At 39.1% G+C, this 18,056-nt stretch overlaps 1 protein-coding gene across 3 annotated transcripts in view; it reads left to right on the forward strand.

Annotated features, from left to right (window-relative positions):
- TMCC1 (transmembrane and coiled-coil domain family 1) overlaps positions 1-18,056 on the forward strand; it is a 202,940-nt gene that overhangs the window by 17,798 nt on the left and 167,086 nt on the right. For 2 of the 3 annotated variants that reach the window (XM_069811723.1, XM_069811721.1), the window contains exon 2: positions 7,526-7,584. The gene's annotated coding sequence lies outside the window, so the exon portion shown is untranslated. Of the gene's footprint in view, positions 1-3,015; positions 3,119-7,525; positions 7,585-18,056 lie in introns of all 3 variants that reach the window. The other variant, XM_069811722.1, reaches the window with a different exon arrangement.

The following is an 18,056-nucleotide window of genomic DNA, read 5'->3' on the forward strand; positions in this document are numbered from 1 at the left end:
TTTTAAACATGTCTTTAGGAAAGTGAAACAGAACACTGAAGTTGTTAAGTAGTCTGTTGCTGGCTCCCTACCATGCTTTCTTCATAAGCTGCTGAAGCCAAGCATGCCTTCTAAATTAAAAAAAAAAAAAGGATGTTTTCATCATGTGGTTGAAGGCTTCAGTAATACTGAATAGCTTCTTAATCTTACTTTGTTACATTTTTTTCTTCAGTTAATCACATTTTCTCTATTCTTTTTAACATAAAATATTTGGAGCACATTAAGCATTGTGACTACTATCTGTCACATAGAGTTTATCTCTTCCGCAAGGCACAAAGTGTGTGAAGTGAATTGGCTTGTTTCGGCAGGATTTTTTTTTAATTAAATTGCATGGATAGCTAAATTGCTATCTATGTATTGTGAAGAAGCAAGGTTAAAAATTGGTCTTGCCCTTGAAGCACAAGGTGGGGTTTGTACTGATTGTTATTTTCCAGTGGAGTTTATCCACAAATCTTGAGCCAATCCCTTAATACCAATGGGAAGTTCTCTTACCTGCAGAGACCATCAGGCAGCTGGGAGCAGTCAGGAAGTTCTGGAGTCAGCAGATCTGAGCAGGCTTCTTAATGCATATGTTTGGGGCATTGGTTCCTCAACAGCCCTGCTAGGAAGCTGGTCTCAAAAGTCAGTGGATTTTTTTTTTTTTTTTCAGCTAAAACATACTTACAAAGCATTTAAGTTTTGAAAAAGCATCTTCTGACAGAAACTTGTTTCTGTGGTACATCTCCAGTCAGCTCTTGTGGATGGGACGTTCTTATTAAACCATCAGCTCCAGCCCTCTAAATCACAAATAGAGGAGTAGATTTGCCAGACAGGCAATACCTTCAGTCCCCAAATCGCTGTACTTACAGTTACCAATACCCCCATCCCAGGCACAGCTAGCGTCAGACTCTGGTCAAAATGTTGTCCAGGTATCATCCTGTTCAATTTAGCATTCACATTTAATCAGAGAGGCATGAGGTGACTTGATTACTGTGTTTATGTCCTTACACATGGAGAAGATAACAGCAGGGTGTTTTCTGTCTTTATGTTGGTAAAAGCATAAGAAGGATGTTGCTTGGAGATTTAGAAATGAAATTAATTTTCTTTTGGCAGGACTAATGTTTTACTAAGACATCTGAGGAAAAACCTTTAGGGTGAGAAGAGCGTTTTCCTCTGAGAATGCCAGAATCTTGGTGGCAGTGGACAGAGATTCTGCTCTGTGGGCCAGGATTATCAGGGCATCTCAGCAACAAATTCTTTGTCTTCACAGGAGTACCGAGATCAGTGTTTCCCCAGCATATAGCAGTCTGAGTTCTGGGAACAGAAATACTTTAGTCGAACAATTTTTAAAAAATCTGATTTAAAGTACCTGGGTGAAACTTGATTAGATTAGATTTAGCTAAGGATCCTTTATGTTCCTCTGCCAGTAGGAACTGCCCAGCAATGAACATCTACGTTCTAAGACTGCAATGCAGTTTTCATAATAAGTGTGCTTAGAAACAGAAATATGACAAAGAGAGTACTGGAATGAGTACAAAGAGTGTCTTAGGTCTGCATGCCTGGCTACAGCAGCAGTGTCATTTCAGATTTACAAATGAGGAATAGGGCATCTCCACAGAAGTTGTGGGGTTTTTTTGTTTGGTTTTTTTTGTTTGTTTTGGGGTTTTTTTTTTTTTTGTCTGGGCAGACTTCTGGACCTCTGGCACCTGGTCAGAACAGGAGTAGTAGCTCCTAATTGGCTTCTAGACATTGTAGATGAATTCCTGGTTACTGGTGCAGGTGTTCTACATGGCATAAAAATGCATGCAAATCTCTCATTCCAGCAGATAGGGGCTAGGAATTCCTTTTCTCTGAGGAATACCCTCTATGCCAGGATGAATAGGAGTACAATCCAATGCTAGGTCAGAAATCCTACACTGTTTCCTACACTGTTCAGGGACTCCTTTGCCCTAGAAGACAGCTCAAAGGGAAGGCTTTCTAAGTGTTTTAGATCCAAAAGTCAGGCTCAGTAGAATTCTACAGGGCGAAATTTGGCATGTATTCTCACTCATTTTATAATCATAGTTTCTTAAAAGAAGTTCCCTTATCTGTTGACAGAAACTGAATGTCAAAAATTATTCATGGAAGCACATGAAGAGAGGTCAGCCTGTTTTCATTCTCATTAAAATCTGCTTCTTGACACCTTTGAGCTGAGGACTCCCTTTAGAGAACAGGGATGAAATCCTGTGTTACAGCTACATCCCCAGGCAAAGCTTCTCAGTAGGTGCAAAATGATATCCACAGTGCAATGGCCAGGACTTCCAGCTAAGCATCTGGCCCTTCACTCAGACTTTTTTTTTTTTGTCTTATTTTGGACTGATTTAGTAGAGCTTTAATGCTTTGTTTGAAGGAAGAAAGTTAAATTCAAGCACCTCAAAGGGTCTTTTGTTTCATGAATAATGTCCTTTTCCTATTTCACAGCTGGAAAACTGTCTCTTTTTAATATGCTGTCTTTATTTTTAGAATTCTCTTTGGCTTTTTTGGGCCAAATTTTTTCTGTTTCATTTTCCCCACAGGTGATTTTTCTATTTAAAAGTTTTCTGGAGGTTTATTTTATAAGTGTAATGTCCTTTCTTCCCACTCACTGCAGTTACTCATGACACCGTGAGCTGAATTAATGGGTAGGAGGGAGAGTTTCTTTTCTCAAACTCCAGAGCCATCTTCCAAGCTGTACTTTTTTGTCTCTCACAAATCCACTGACAACCCCAAACTTGCCCAGAGCTTTTGTCAGCACAGGGTTTGGCTCCCAGTAAGCATGTATGTCTGTGGTTGGTTCTAGAATTGCACAGAGATGCCCAACTATCACATTTCACACCTAAATACAGCATTTCAGCACCACAGTGATCCTCAACCCCTTTATCAAACTGCTGTCTTTTATCACAGGTGCTACAAGTCCCCTGAGCGTCTGTATCAACTCTGTTGATGAAGTTCCTTATTTTTCTTTTAAACACTCTCAAGGGCACACCAGCTTCTGAAAGGGCTTCTAAGTGTGGGAACTGAGAGACAGACAACTCCTTCAAACCCAGAGTCAGACCCTTATGTGTGACCTGCGAGGGTTGAGGTTTGTGTTCCTCTTCTCTCCAACCTGCTTGTTGCTTGGCTTGCTGGCTCAGCTCACTCCCCACGTGTGTGCAGGAGCCTGGGTCCTCTACTTGTGCTGAGTACTTGCCCAGCTCAATGTCAGTGTTTGTAACAGTTGAGCCTTAGCATTAGGTCTGTCACTGGGCACACAATTATCAGTCCCTAAAAAGATCTTGAAGGTGAATAAGGAGAAAATCTGCTCCTAACCCAAGTCTGATCTCTGTTTTAAAGAATATAAACACTCATGTTTTGTGCAATCAGTCAACTATGATAGCTTGGAGGTAGGCAGAAAGTTTTCCTTGGCAGATATTTTATTTTTGCATCTTCCTTGGGACACCTTGCTCTGGTCACTGTCAGAGATGGGTAACTGAAGTGCATTGGTCTTCACTAGTATAGTCATCCTTCTAAGAATCCTGAAATGTAGTAGTTGTTATGGAAACTGTTCTTCTTTTCTTCAACTATAGGATAAAAAAATACTGTTGTGTGAAATTAATGTGCTGCCTGCCATTTCATTTGTTACCAGTTTCACTGAGAGGTGCTGAATGTTTAAGTGGTTTGCCTTTGGTCACAGAGCTGTAGTGGCAGAGTCAAGAAGTGAGACCAGAATCCATTCACTTCTTCCATTCACTTAGCATTCCCTTATTAAAACAGCTTGGGTTTTTGATAGTACATCACAAGACACACATTTTTCTGATTTAAAAGGTTGCATACATGACATTACTTTTTTGTGCAAGGCTGGGAGAAATATCTCCACTGGTTACTTAAAGCATCCCATTAATTTTTATTAAGTGTACACTGTCACTGGGACTGTAGTTTCTAGCTTCTTATCTCTTTAAAAAATTTTATCCTCTTGGTTATTTACTGAATTGTGTTTCTTGCAATGACTGCAAACCTGAGCTGTTTTGTCCGAACCTCTTCTTGTTAACAGTATTGTAAATCAAGGGTGACTTGCTTGCTAACAGAAATGAGAAGTAAATCAGCTCTTTTGTTTTCTCTGGAAAATCTAAAAGCACAGGTTATTTAAATCACTCCTCCCAGTTTGTTCCTTGAATTGAACTAATCAGGGAGAAAATTATGGAGATGGGTATCAGTAATAGGTGGACAACTGTCTCCCTTCCTCTGTGATCTTTTCTAAAATGCAGCTTCTCATGCATCAGAATATGTAAATAGTTTGCCCTGCAGGAGGATGTACTCTATTTTTGTGAGAGGTATAATTCCTGCTTCTCTTCATCTTGATTTTAATAACATCAGAATGCCAGAGTGAGTACAGCCACAATGATCTATATGGTCCCTATTATTAGACCAATAATATAGTTTTACGAGGCAGGCAAGCTTTCAGGAATACAGACCTTTCCTATAGCTGAGGAAAGGCATTTCTGTCTGAAAGTTTGTCTTTCTTCTTAGGACTAAAAAAGGACTTATGATCCCCCCAAATTGTCAGCTTTTCCCAGTGATAGAAGTCACTATAATAAAAGGTATTATACCTAACCTACAAATCTTGTATTAAATATTAATCATTGCTGGAGGCAGGGTTCCAAACAAGTTGTATCTACCTAGTCCTCAAAAATCCTTTGCTAAGTAAATGGGCCTAGATAGTATTCAGTGGATTTAATGATATGTGGACTGAGTTTTAGAAATGCAGCCTGCTGTAGTCATAGCCAGCATTAGCATAAGGGAGCCCCTTTGTAGCAGACATACCCAATTAGAGGAGCTTCATGATAGTCAGCAGCCCAGCACGTCACAGCCCAGTTGGCTTTGTTGCAATTCATCAAAGAACAACACCATTGAGGAATGATAACAGATTCTCCATTCATTTTCAGTAACTGGGAATGTAAAATCTAGGAGGGGAAATGAAGGCCACCCCTCTACCATGTTCTCTGTTCTAGCACCAAGCCCCAGCCGTGATGCTTCTGCTGTTGCTTAGTGCAGGCACCTGTGGTATGAAATACTTGTTTCTGATCTGAGCTCTGAAGCCTTTTGGGGGTAGCTGCTAGTTAGAGCCAGGTGAATGAATTGGTCTAGAGAATCTGGTGAAATCATTGAAGCTCTGCTGGCTAATGCTGAACGTCACTTGAAGTGTGACCTGAAAATGGTGAGAAACAACAGTAAAGGGCCTCTTTTGAAGGCTCTGTAACTTTAAATTGACAACCCTCCTTCTCAAAAATTCCAGAAACGGCAAAACATTCTGCTCTAACTGTAAGCCCCAGAGTTTTATAGTTTTGCAAACACAGAAGTGTTGAAGCTTAATCTTCTGAATTCCTTGAAACTAATAGAAAATCCTTTGAGGAAGCTTAATATAGGGAGAGATTAGGTCTTCTGTTTTAAGTAATGAATAGGATGAGTATTGAATGAGATGAGAACATTAATTTCTGTGCAGGGAAGCTCTTAATAGAATTACTGAATAAATTCCACATGGAACACATGCAGCTTCTCTCACTGATTTAAATCCATAAAGGCCAGGGAAGGCTATTATATTAGAGGGAAGGGGGAGTATCCCACATAGCATTAAAACTGCTGCCAAAAGGAGTATAAATAACATGTTGCTTATATCAGCTAAATTGTTTTATAGTTTCATGAGGAAGCAAAACCAAAGCATTATGACATTAATCCCACATACTGGTTTACTGACAGACTTTTCAATATTAAACAGCATATTATGGAGTCAGAACTTGACAGGCTTAATTGTATACTTAAGAGTCAGACTAACTCACAGTTTGTTCCTTCTGGGATGGTGGCAGTTTGGAATTAAAGATCTCAATGGATTCACTGTAATGTTTCTTTATTTTGTAATTATCTCTGCAATGTTTACGGAGGGTCATTTCTATAGTTTTCTAGTCAAAAGAACCCTGTGATTTGGGAAGAAAGTGGCCATCTTCAGAAAAAGTATCACTGTGCCCTGTCTCTTTTTTCAGGCACAGTCCAGGATCTTTCAAACCAAATAATGTCACTTAATGAAACAAGCAAGACCCTATGCCTCCAGGCACCAAAAAAACCCAGCTGCCCAGCCTGTTGTTTTTTTCCACAGCTGCTGATGACAGCACTCAAGAGATTCTTGTTCACTTCCAACAGGGAATTAGTCATTGGACAAAGCTAATTTACAGCTCAGTATACCTTGCCAAAATACTGTTTTTAAGCTGGGGTGAGTTTCATGATGTAGCAAGAAGAGATTAAGGGAAATTTGATTTGGTATGATAGAAATGGTGGACATCCAGCTTCCTTTTAAGAAGTAAGTCTGATTCACACTGTCAAGTAACTTGCGAAGTCAGTTGGATGTTTGTAAATAGGAGGTCACTACTTCCCATAGCAATTAAGAGTAACACGTTAATTTGTTTCCTCTATGCTGTTCCTTTACACTTGCTGCTAACATATTCTAATTATCAAAGAGAAGCCATAACTGGGTGTGAAAGGGAGCAAATTTGTGAGCCAGAGAAGAGGTGATAATAGATTTAGTGTTTGGCGCAAAGTGTTTGAAAATGCTGATTTGGATTTTAAAGTCACCAATCCTCAGCTTGCAGCTAGTTCTCCTGTCAAGTTCACTGGGAGCAATCAGCACAGAGCATATTTGAAAATCCCACCTGCCAGTCCCTGCTTGTTCAGGTGTCAAATATACAAGGCTCAGAAGCTCCTGAAGGCTTGACATACAAATGCATGCCCAATGGCTAGAGATCAGAGATGGCAGTAGGAGCACAAATAAGAAAATGGAGTAAAAGCAGAATGAAAAGTTCCAGAACTGGCCCTTGTGTCTGACTGTAGAGCATCTTCCTCTTGAAATTCAGACATTTCTATAACAGCTTTTAAAATTAAAGAATTTTATTTCTTATTGTTGCTTTCAGTTGCTGTGAAAGACAGCTGTTCATTTGTATAAATTATTCAGTAAAGTGACCCCAAGCCTTGCTTTAAGGATGCAGTACAAATGTGATTTGCCTTCAAGTTGTCTATGTTGGTCTGATAAGAAAGGGAGACAGGGCCAGTGGCAGGACCACATCAGCAAAGCAGCTGCATTTATGCCTACCTATACACAACACCCAAGAGCAGCTATTCTTAATGGAGGTACAACCTGGAATCAGATGTAGAGAGGAATTTTGAACAGGGATGTGGTGTTACTAAAGTTAATTTTGGGTACCAGCCATATCAGCTGATATGGTTGAAATAGATAACGGTTAGTTCAAGTATTGCTCCCTTCCCCTCTCTTGTTTCTGTGTGCCTGTGAGTATGCATATGCATTATGTGTGTGTTTTTTACTAATGAACTGTTCCTGACTTTTTTCTAGTGGCTTTATTGTTCTTAATAGTTACTAAGTTATTGGGTCTGCTCATTTTGTGAGGGCTTAAATTTTCTCACCATGTGTTATTCTTCCTGCAGTAAGATTAGTAATTTTATCTTTTAGGCTACTGGTTTTTAAGAGTCCTGTAGCACAGCAACAGTGAAGATCAGAATCTCGTTATGGTAAGTACTATGCAGAAGTAAAACTGCAACTGTCCATGCCAAGAGAGTTAGAATGAACTGTAGGTGTATATACACACACCTACATGTGCACCTACATATGTGTATATACATACACCAACATATACCTACACCTACCATACGTATGTACATACACCTGTAGGTGTATGAAGTGATTGAGCAAGTGAGAGGATGGAGTAATCATGTCAGTTATGTTGGGCATATAAATATGATATTTCAAGAGTTTTGGCAGCTGTAGATCATCATCAAGCTAATCAGGGCTAGGTTACAGTTCATTTGTAAGCTTTGCTGCAGTGTTTCAAAAGGACTTGGAAGAAAGATGACAGTCATTTTATCCTGGCAAGGATTTTTTCCCCTTTGTAAGGACGGGCTTATAAGAAAGCTAGTCACTTGGCATTACTAGCAGGATGAAGACAACTGGAGTTTTTCCTCTCTGATTACAGCATGGACCATTTATGGGAAGGTCTTAACAAAAAACAGTGATACAGTTTACAATTTCTGGTACTGTAAATTAGTGCCACTGTGTCTGCGAAACATGTGGCAAAGAGAATTGTTAGGGGCTTTTTATTTCTATGACTTGCACCCATCACTGATGGCACCAGTGAAACTGGAAGCTGTTACTTAAAATCCAAGCTTTCAGTGCATCAAAGGTATGGATTAGTGGCTAGAAATCAACTGGGAAATGCTACAGCTTGTACTTGGCTAACCAGAGAAGCCACCAGAGGTATAATACAGTGCCAAGATGTGCACATTGTGTAGAGCACAATAGGTCAGCAAGTCCATTCTTTAGAGGACTGAGTGAATTGCCTGTTTAATATGAGGGAAGTTCACAGAGTACTCAGTTTAGAACTGTTCCCCTGCCCATCATTCATAGTCATTTACATGAAGCTTGATGCACAACAGAGACTTGGGGTGAGAGGAAGAAGATCCCACAACCACTTGTTCAAGTAAGATGATTTTCATATTGTACTACTAGCTACATAATGACAAGGATCTTTATGTAATTTGCATCTTTATAACTTTCATAGTCATTGTAATAACAATAGACTTCTCCACTGGTGCTTAATGGGTTTGTTTACAAGCAAATAACATGAAGTGAGAATCAGTGGGTATTCAGCTGCCATTATAACTAAAGCTGTTCTATAGGCCAAATATTGGACGTCATTCTTTATGGGACAATAAAGGCATGTACATGACTGGTGAGGTATATGCTGAAACCAGGACTAATATTGGCTTTTAGAAATGGCTTCTGTGATCTTCTTGTGGCTTCCTCTTCACATCTGCCCAGCTGGCACACTCTCTGCATCCCAAGGGAAGGTGAGTGAATGAACATGTAGCACTGGAGTAAAAGTTCCTTGAGTCATTTGATACCTGCTTCTGCTGAGAATACTGTGAGGCACAAAGTCTATATGCTTCTCAAGTCTTCTGTCACTGCCTTTCCCCCCAGGCCTTTTCAGCTGAGCCTGAATATGAACAAAGATACATTTAAAAGCAGTCAGAGAATGGTTTGCAGATGCAACCTACAGCAGCTGTTGTATTTTTATAAGCACCAAGCTGGGAGCCCACATGGTCATTTGGTTAGAATGGAGTCTGAGAATTGGGACAGCTGTATTCTATTTCTGTCTCTCCCATTGAATTGCTCTGTGACTCTTAGTGGTGCATTAAGGCAGAAATCCAACTGTAGTTAGAATCAGAGTCAGACTTTTCATAGATGGTAACTGAAATTAGGTAGACCCTTAAATACCTTGAGTTTTGTGTTCCTTGTCCACAAGTAAGTGATAGTGATACAATACAGTGACTTTTGATGCTTGTGACATGCTTTGAAGGTCTTGGATCATGACAAGAGAAATCAAAAGTGTTGTTAATAGTTGGGGTTTTTTTTAAGAAGCAAGTAGAATTCACCAAGCCCCGTGGGCCTGGTGCACAAATTTAAGTCAAGAAAATGGTAAATAGAAAAGTTGTGTTTGATTGGACACCAGTGAAGCTTTGGTGTGACTGTGATACCAACACTTTTCTTGGCCCATAAACAACAATGTAACATCCTGTTAAATGAGCAATTTCACAGGATTCTTTCTACAAACCACTGATTACTTTAATAAACAGTTTTCTCCTCCAGATTTCTTTCTTTCCTTGTCTATAGCTGCTATCAGATTTGAAATGTTCTACATTGGCACCTAAATGGTGTTACGGAATTCGAGAATGCACTCCTGGAATGGCTGGTGATTGTCTTCATATTCGTGAATGTAGAGATAGCTGTAATGCGTCAGTGATTTTCAATTTGTGGTATGAGACAATGCAGGGTTTAGAATGAATTCAAAGGGATGAGTAAAAAGTCATTAATAAAAGCAATCCTTTTGTTAAATTTGCTCTGTGATGATCTATAGGTCAGCTAGAAAATGCTTATAGATCTAGAAACTATAAAAAAGTAAAGCAACTAGAAAAAGTAAAAAAATATTCTTAGAAGTCCTTTTTAGACCTGCATTTCTATTACTCTGATTCAGAGGCCATCATGGAAGATGCAGATTTAAAACTTTCATAACATTACGTTTTTGTAGCTATTATTCAAAAATGTGACCCAACATTTGACATTTGAAATGGCTCATCAAGAACAAGAAACTGACAGAGTGTTTTTAAAATACTTTCTGGAAGATCTCAGCAATAATCTGTGATTATTGCTGAGCCTCTGCTGTTTGTGTTGAGTAAGCGAAGCTCAAGTCTTATTGCATGGAGAAATTATGGAAATGCCAAGGATTGCCTGATAAACAGGTAGTACCGTTGATCACTAAGTGTACTTCGTAAACATAGTACCTTTGTCATTTGAATAACAAATGATCTCTAAGCCAACACCAGAGTAAATCTTATTGACCTTTTACAACTACTTGTGCTTTTATTGAAAAACAGTAACTCCATCTTCATTAGAATCACTTTCAGTTCTGTATGGGGCCAGGTACTGAGCAAAGTAGTTGTGTGAAAACATATTTGCATGGGAAGAAAGAAAGCATGTAGTGGTTTTCTTTACTTGAAGGTACATGGCATTGGTCAATACAGCCTGTAATGGAGAACTGAAAAACACTGCTAAATTGGTACGAAATTAATGGTACCCACGTCTGAGTATTACATAGTTGAGCCGGAACTGGTTTATATTAAGTATTTCACATTTCCAGCTGAAGTTTGCTTCTATCGGTGGTGGTTCAGCTGCTTTTTAACATGGTGCTGTGAAAATAATTTGGAGACTTCAACCCAGCACACTGCCCTGGCCTTATTTATGTATGCCTTTGTCACCTCTCTGACAGACAGGAGTAACTCTGATCTAGCTAAGCATGAGATGTTTACAGAATTCTGCAGAATAAAGAGTTCTGTACATCCCTCATCATTCTGCCTATGAGCACATCACCCCAGGTTCAGGGTCCAGGTTTACCAATAGTAAAAAGGTTGTCTAAGGCTCCTGGGTAAAGACTGGTATAAGACCTTGTGTAGATTTAAGAACAGAGATGATCTTGCAGAGAGCTGCTTAAAGGCATTTACACTTTGCATTTCTGTTTCATATCTGTAGTGTGAGATAGGTGCCTAACTTAGAAAAATATTGTGTGCAGGAGTCTCAAGAAAAAGTTGAATTCTCCACTTAAACTGCTAGACACCCTGTGTTGATGACAGACAATGTGGATTTTGCCTTCCAGAAGCAAAACTGAACATCCATCTTATTGGGGGCTAGAACCTGTCAACTGCTGTTACCCCAGAGAGTAGAATTTAACTTGGTCTTACATAGGGAGTTTCATACAGCATATATGTAAAATGACATCAAGTCAAGAGAGGAGAGTCTTGCGGTTGCCACCTTCTGAGCACTTGGACATAGCAGACTGCTTAGTACTTGTGTTAACTCCATCCCAGCCAGACCCAGTACAGCAGTAGATACAGAGGACTGTATCTACAGAACTATTGGTAAAACTGTGATTCAGAGAAATTGACTCAATGGTTTGATTAACTATTAAGTAGGTATTCTTTATTGGCAGCGCTGGATGCACGGGGGATCGCTCCACCTATCGTGCACACCGTCAGGTCTAATTGTGCAGGTTAAATACATGTTCTACATACATTTTCACTAGATTTCTGAGAAATGTTATACATATTCATTAGTTTTCCGGGAAACTATTAGCATATGCAAATGTCCTTTATGCAGGCGCATTGAAGGTCTCTGGTGGTCTTCAGGAGTCCTCTGGTGGTCTTCCATAGTCTTCCTCACTTGTCCGCTATTTGACCCTTCTCAGGTGATTCTGCACAGTATGGTCTTTTACATGTTTTAATACATCAGTGCTCGTTAGTGCTCTTATTATCTAAGTTCTCATTAGTGGTGTAAAAACCATATGGTTAGTTTAAGCTAAATTATCTACAAGGACAAGAACAAAGGCAGGCGTTCTTATCTTTTCTGGCCCTATCTATTCAAGCAAGGCCTCTACTTGAGCCTTCTCGACAAGATCGTAAATTTATCAAACATTTAATTAAGTTTTGTGATTGTTCATGGTTCCTTCTTGCTCATCACTCCCAAATACCAGTCTCTGACAGGCTTAATCCTTGACGAGCCCCAGTCTTTGGTATGTAAAGTTACAGAGAGACAATCATTAAGCAATTAGCAGTTCATTCTCTATATCACTGGCTCTGAGTTAGCAAATCCTTTTCCTGGCTTGTATAAAGCAGCCAGTTTTGCCAGTCAAGCCAGGTGCAATGTACTCATTCTATAGCAGACTAAAATTGCAAGGTTATTAAGTCCTTTTACGTTCTGGTAGCGGCAGACCACTTAATTACAAGGTCAGTGATGTGTAGTAGTAGAGAGTTTGGGGACCTCAAAGTAAAGCAGTATCTGATTACACAATAAATCATGGCTTATTTGGACTTCTGCTTCAGAATCCTGATTACATGGTGTTATTGTTTGGACCTTCCTAGTATAATAATTTAGTTGTCTGCAGGACTACAACAGTTTTGTTACCACTAAGTTCTGATGTTTAGAGTTCTCAACTGCCTGGCAAATTGACAACATAAAGAAGTACAAACAAATTAATGACCATGAATTGACAGGTATGTGGTGAAATTTTCAAAGGTTTATCTTTCCCATTTAGACACAAATGAAGTAGCCAGGTTTGCTGAAGTAGTCATTATCTTGGGCACTTTTGTCTTTTGAAGGTCTGATAATACATGTAACAGTGGCAGCCTCTAGGTGCCAGGTATGTCTGACAGCTGTCCCCTCTTTCTGGGTGTGAGAATGAAAGCAGAGCCCTACTATAGCATGTGAACCAACTTCAGCCCTTGAAGTAGTACAGATCTAGAATAAGTCTGTGATTTTAGCAGAATTTAGGTGCTATCTACTGGAAACCCAAGTGAAAAGATCAAGTTATATGAGCGATATTGTATCATCTTACTTGATATCGCTAGAGGTTGCTAAAGGTCTTTGGTTATTTAATGTTTTTCTGCTTCAGAAAACATGTTAATGTTCACGATCACATCCATGCTTCAAAGGCACTGAGATAAACAAATGACTCATGAAGTGACTGCCTATTATTTTTGTTGCAATATGGGGCAAAAAAAAAAATCTAAAGTTAATGTCTAGTCTCAAAAGTTTTTTGTAGTGATGCTAAAAAAGAACAGTTTTGTAAATCTTAGAAGACTCTGGAAAAAGTTTCCTCACAAAGAAATCTCATTTAAGCATGTTCAGTGGATGCTACAGCAGTTGGTAAATCCTCTATTTTAAATTGGCACCAGCAATGTTTGATAGCCCAGCAGAATGAAATTTCTCCCTGTCCATACTCCCTTGATTTCAGGTTCAAGACTGAACTAGGGCTGGGGTTCAGGCAATAATTTCAATGGAGTTATATCATCGATGAATTTACTTAATTTTTTAAAAAATTAAGATAAAGATTAAATAGCATGAGGCTAGAAGTCTAGGGTTTGGGGTTTTTTTTTGCTTCTGAATACGAAATAGTTTATTATTTGTTTCTGGTCCAGCCTGGGGTAAATTTTCTATCTGGTAGACAACAGCAACTCCTCTGTTCAGTGGCATTTCTTTCCAGGATTTGGTCTGTAGCAGCTGAGGCAGGCTGACAGAGCTAATGAGGTACTTTTCAGAGAATTGTACTTGCCAGTGCTGCTATGCTATTCAGAGCCCAGTGAAGCAAATGGGACCCATATCCATTATATCATCTTTAGCTGGTATAAATTAATATTGTCCCTGTATTATTAAATTTTCAGCATCCAGATGATGCTGAAAATTCTCCATCCAGATGTGCTTTTCATTCTTGGGGAGCTGTTCTGGGTTTTTTTTGTTTTGTTTTGTTTTTTTTAAATCTCTTCTAAGCAAGACAAGCCATAGGTTGTAACAGGTCTGAGTTGGCATTGATCCAAATGTTTCAGCTGCTCCTGTGGGTCTGGTATCAGTCAATATCAGAAAGAGCAGTAAAATAATGTGAGATTGTGAGAGCTGCAATAAAAGAGAATTTGAGTAATTACCTTTTGGGCTGTATTAGAAATGAAATGCTTGATCCCAAATTGAACATCACAAGATACAGCTGTGCTTTTTTGAGTACCATCATAGCTCCTCCCAACCATGACTCCCCCCTTTCTCTGCCTTTCTCTGTATACTGCCTCCTGCTTCCTTTTTGCCTCCTCTCTCCTTACATTCCAGCTCTGAAGTCGAACTCTGGCTGCAGAAGACAACACTAGCCAGCCATCTATCAATAAGCTACCTAAATGATCACAGTAGTCAGATTCCAATTTCAATTTTCTGTTAGAGCTCTGGAAGCATTTCGTTGTTCAGGGAAAGAGCAACATAGTGAGAAATGTTTTGTTTTGAGGAATCAGATTAAATAAAACTAAACTTTTGATTGAAGTTGCAGAAAAACTGAAATCTAGAGTAAGAAAATTTAGCAGTGATGAAAGAACAGCTCAGAAAACACCACGGAATCCCTCAGTGTCAGCTGTAAGACCTGACTGTACTGACATTGCAAGGAAATTATCAGCTTCTGGTTTGTATCTGATTCTCAGACTTAAGTCACTCAAGGCACTCCTTTAGGTGTCTCAGAAGTGTTCAAATGGAGACAAAAAGTGCAAGAAAAGCTTGAAAATGCAGAAACATGAAGCGTCTGTCTGACAGTTGCTGGCAGAGGCTGCGTAGCATGTATACTGAGTTAGCTGCATTTTTCTCTTTTAGAAGTAAATACTGGGAATAACCAGTGTTAGAAGTTAGGTTTAATATCTTTCACCAGTGTTTCTTGGGCTGATTCCTCTCCTTGTCACACTCACTCTAGAGCATCAGGAGAGACACTGGTGCCACATTGATACAAAATAGTTCAGTAGTCAAATCAGACCCTGTTTGGAGGCACGCAGAGCCTCATTTAGCAGTCCTGCATAAGGACTTATGCAGGAAGTGCTGGTTCTGCCCAGTCTAAGGTCAGGATCAGACCCATAAGTTAATTGAAACAAAATTATACCTGTTAATGATGCTGCTATTTGTCCAGCATCATCCAGCAAAGTCCCTTTGCCTGTACTACTCTGTTGCAGCAAAATAAGAGTAACATGTTTTATTCAAATATATAGTTTACTTTCAACTCAAGCTTAAGGGTTAATTTCCTGCCTGTAGAATATAGCAGTTGCTTATCTGAAATCTGGTAGAACTAGAAAATACTCACTTCTAATATCCTGTGAGCATTTGTATGAAGTGAGTAATTGCTACAAGTCATTAATCAGCCCAGGAAGGATCCTTGTGCTAGTTGGTTTTGCTTTCCCCATGGCCATAATTTCCTCCTGATTGCCTGACAATTTGGGTTCTCTGGAGTTTCAGCAGCAACAAGACAGACTTACATAGGAAACTTAGATGTTGCAAAGCAAAACAGTACCCAGCAGGATTTACTGCTTTTACAAACAATGACTCCACAGCCTACCTTCCAGTCTCTCATCTGAGTGCTTTACCAGGAACATGTAAACAGATACCTGACATTTCCCTGTTTGCTGCTTCCACCAGATAAGAGTAATTCTCTACCTTTCCCTCTGCTCTGATCATTGCAGGCCAAGTGACTGGCCTGCCTGTACTTCAACAAGCTGAAAAGGACCATATGGAGCCTGGTTTTACTCCTTGAGGACTTGCTTTTATCAACCTCCTCTTGAGCTGTGAAGGAGAGAGAATCACCAGATAGGTCAACCTTGATCCTGGTTTCAGTGGGCATCACAGTAATTCCTCAGTGAAGGAGAAAACTAAGGCAAATAGACAGCACGAGCATCAAAGGGTGGCCATACTTGCACCTTGAATAGCTTCCTGGCTGTAAAAACATAGTAACTGAGCAGGCTGATAAGGGGACACGCAGATCTACAATGTGAAAATGAAACCATGCAAAGGTTATTCTCACAAATTATTCACTTTATAAGAAAGGCCTGATTCTAATTCAGTTGAAACAGGAGCATGCAGAATGGCCAGCAGGTCAAAATCATCAGGCAAGACCATTAAGCAGGCATTAAAAACTAATTAGGTTCATCCAAATAGTAATAATTAAATTTGAATCAATCTGTGAGCAATTAATAAAACGCAAAATAATTAAAATGGCAGTTAAATGTGAATTTAGCCACACCCTACCATTTAAAACATGTTCCTCAAATTACTGTTAAAAGGACATCCAACCATGCTACATTCTTAATGATTATGTGCAGTGTCACATGGTTCTTGTTACCAAGCAAAGGGATTTAGCAATCTTGAATGTTAAGCTGTAATGCAACTCCTATTTGGCAGAACAGAGTCAAATTGCACCTCCATTCATACAGGCTCAACCTGAGATGTGTGAATGTGTATTTAATATTTAATCATTGAGCACTTGGCACAACATACCACTTAAAAAGTTCTACCAAAATAAATATATTTAGCATAGTTTTGGGAATACTAAGGCACTTTGCAATAATTTACAGTCTATAATTTAAAAATACTTCCCAAACATGTAACCATACATGAAAGCTAAGGATTAATACTTGGTTCACAAGTGATAGGCCCATTAGAATTTCACAGGGATGTGATTGTAGAGTAAGGGTTAGACTTTCAGTACCAATGAAAATAGCTGAATTACTTGTTGGCTTTGTGCTGATGTGGGAGAAGAGTGCACAGATGACTACAAAGCAGCTCTGCTGGAGAGGCAGTAACTTTTGGGGAAAGGTAGCAAACAGGTAGACAACAGTAACCTCCTAACGTCTGTATGCATCACATCCACTCAAGCTGAAAGGGTATTTTTCCATTACCTAAATATAAATAAATAAACCTGTTTCTGATATATGGCTACCTATGATAGCTCCACCCTTCCACTCCTATTTTATTTTTATTGTGCTTTCAGATATCAACAGATGTAATTTTCAGTGCTGAGCCTCCAAAGAGGTTTGAGCCAATATTTCTCTGAATTATTTACATGTATGGGATAAGAGGTATCTATATAACTGGAAACTGCAATGAGCTTTTCTAGAAATGCACCTCATGCCAAGAGAGATATAATAATAGACTCTGTTTTGTTCTTCACAGCAAATTATTGCTTTTTCCTGCTTTCAGTGCCCTTCTGTATTTCCTGAATCTCAGCAGAGTTCACAAGGATGACCGAATTGGTTCTTTCAGACTGATACCTCTAAAAAGGTTCTTTAACAGTCCACTATATCTATTTAAAGATTAAACCAGCAGATCAGTAATATTCTCATCTTCCTGAGAAAACCAGCTTATACTTTTTCATTAAGCATATTGACTGGTGTTCTGAATGGGATTAGATTTTTTTAATTTTTTTTCAATCACAGGTTGTTTTCAGATTAAATTCAAGCATCAAATATTTCTTTATGTGCAATCTAATGGGGGAAAAAAAAACAACAAAAAAACCCAAACAAACAGCAATGGAGCACTGTTCAAAAGTTTCTGGGTTAGATTTGAACAAAACAAGTCAGGAACCAGGGCAGAATAGTTAGACTGGCACACCGTACCCAGGCTAGATAGCCGTGCTGATCTACTTCTTCTAAAGCAAGAATTTTTGTGCCATATGAACATATAAGAGCATATTAACAATTTGAACATATTAAACACATAATTTAGTATGTCTGAGGATGTTTCAAAGTTCATGAGATGAGCAATGAGCCAACATAGTTTCATTTGCAGATGAACTTGCCAATTGCTGATTAAAGCCAGCAATGTCAGATCTAAGATATTTCCTCAAGCATGAAGGTCTGATTCAGTTCTCATCTGGAGACACCTGGGATTCATAAGGTGGATTCTTCATGGACAACGTTCATAGACCTGAACTGAGAACTTAATATGATCACTTCACACGGTAGGAAGTCTGCAGAGGCCCTCTTCTCTCCAACTGTGCAAGTTTTCCTTGCTTGCAGGATGTTCGCTTAGTTTGGGTCTGAATTTGCACAGAAACCCTTGCAAGAGCAGCCTCAACATCACCACTTAAGGG

This window comes from Haliaeetus albicilla, chromosome 24, assembly GCF_947461875.1.
Source record: "Haliaeetus albicilla chromosome 24, bHalAlb1.1, whole genome shotgun sequence".
NCBI lineage: Eukaryota > Metazoa > Chordata > Aves > Accipitriformes > Accipitridae > Haliaeetus > Haliaeetus albicilla.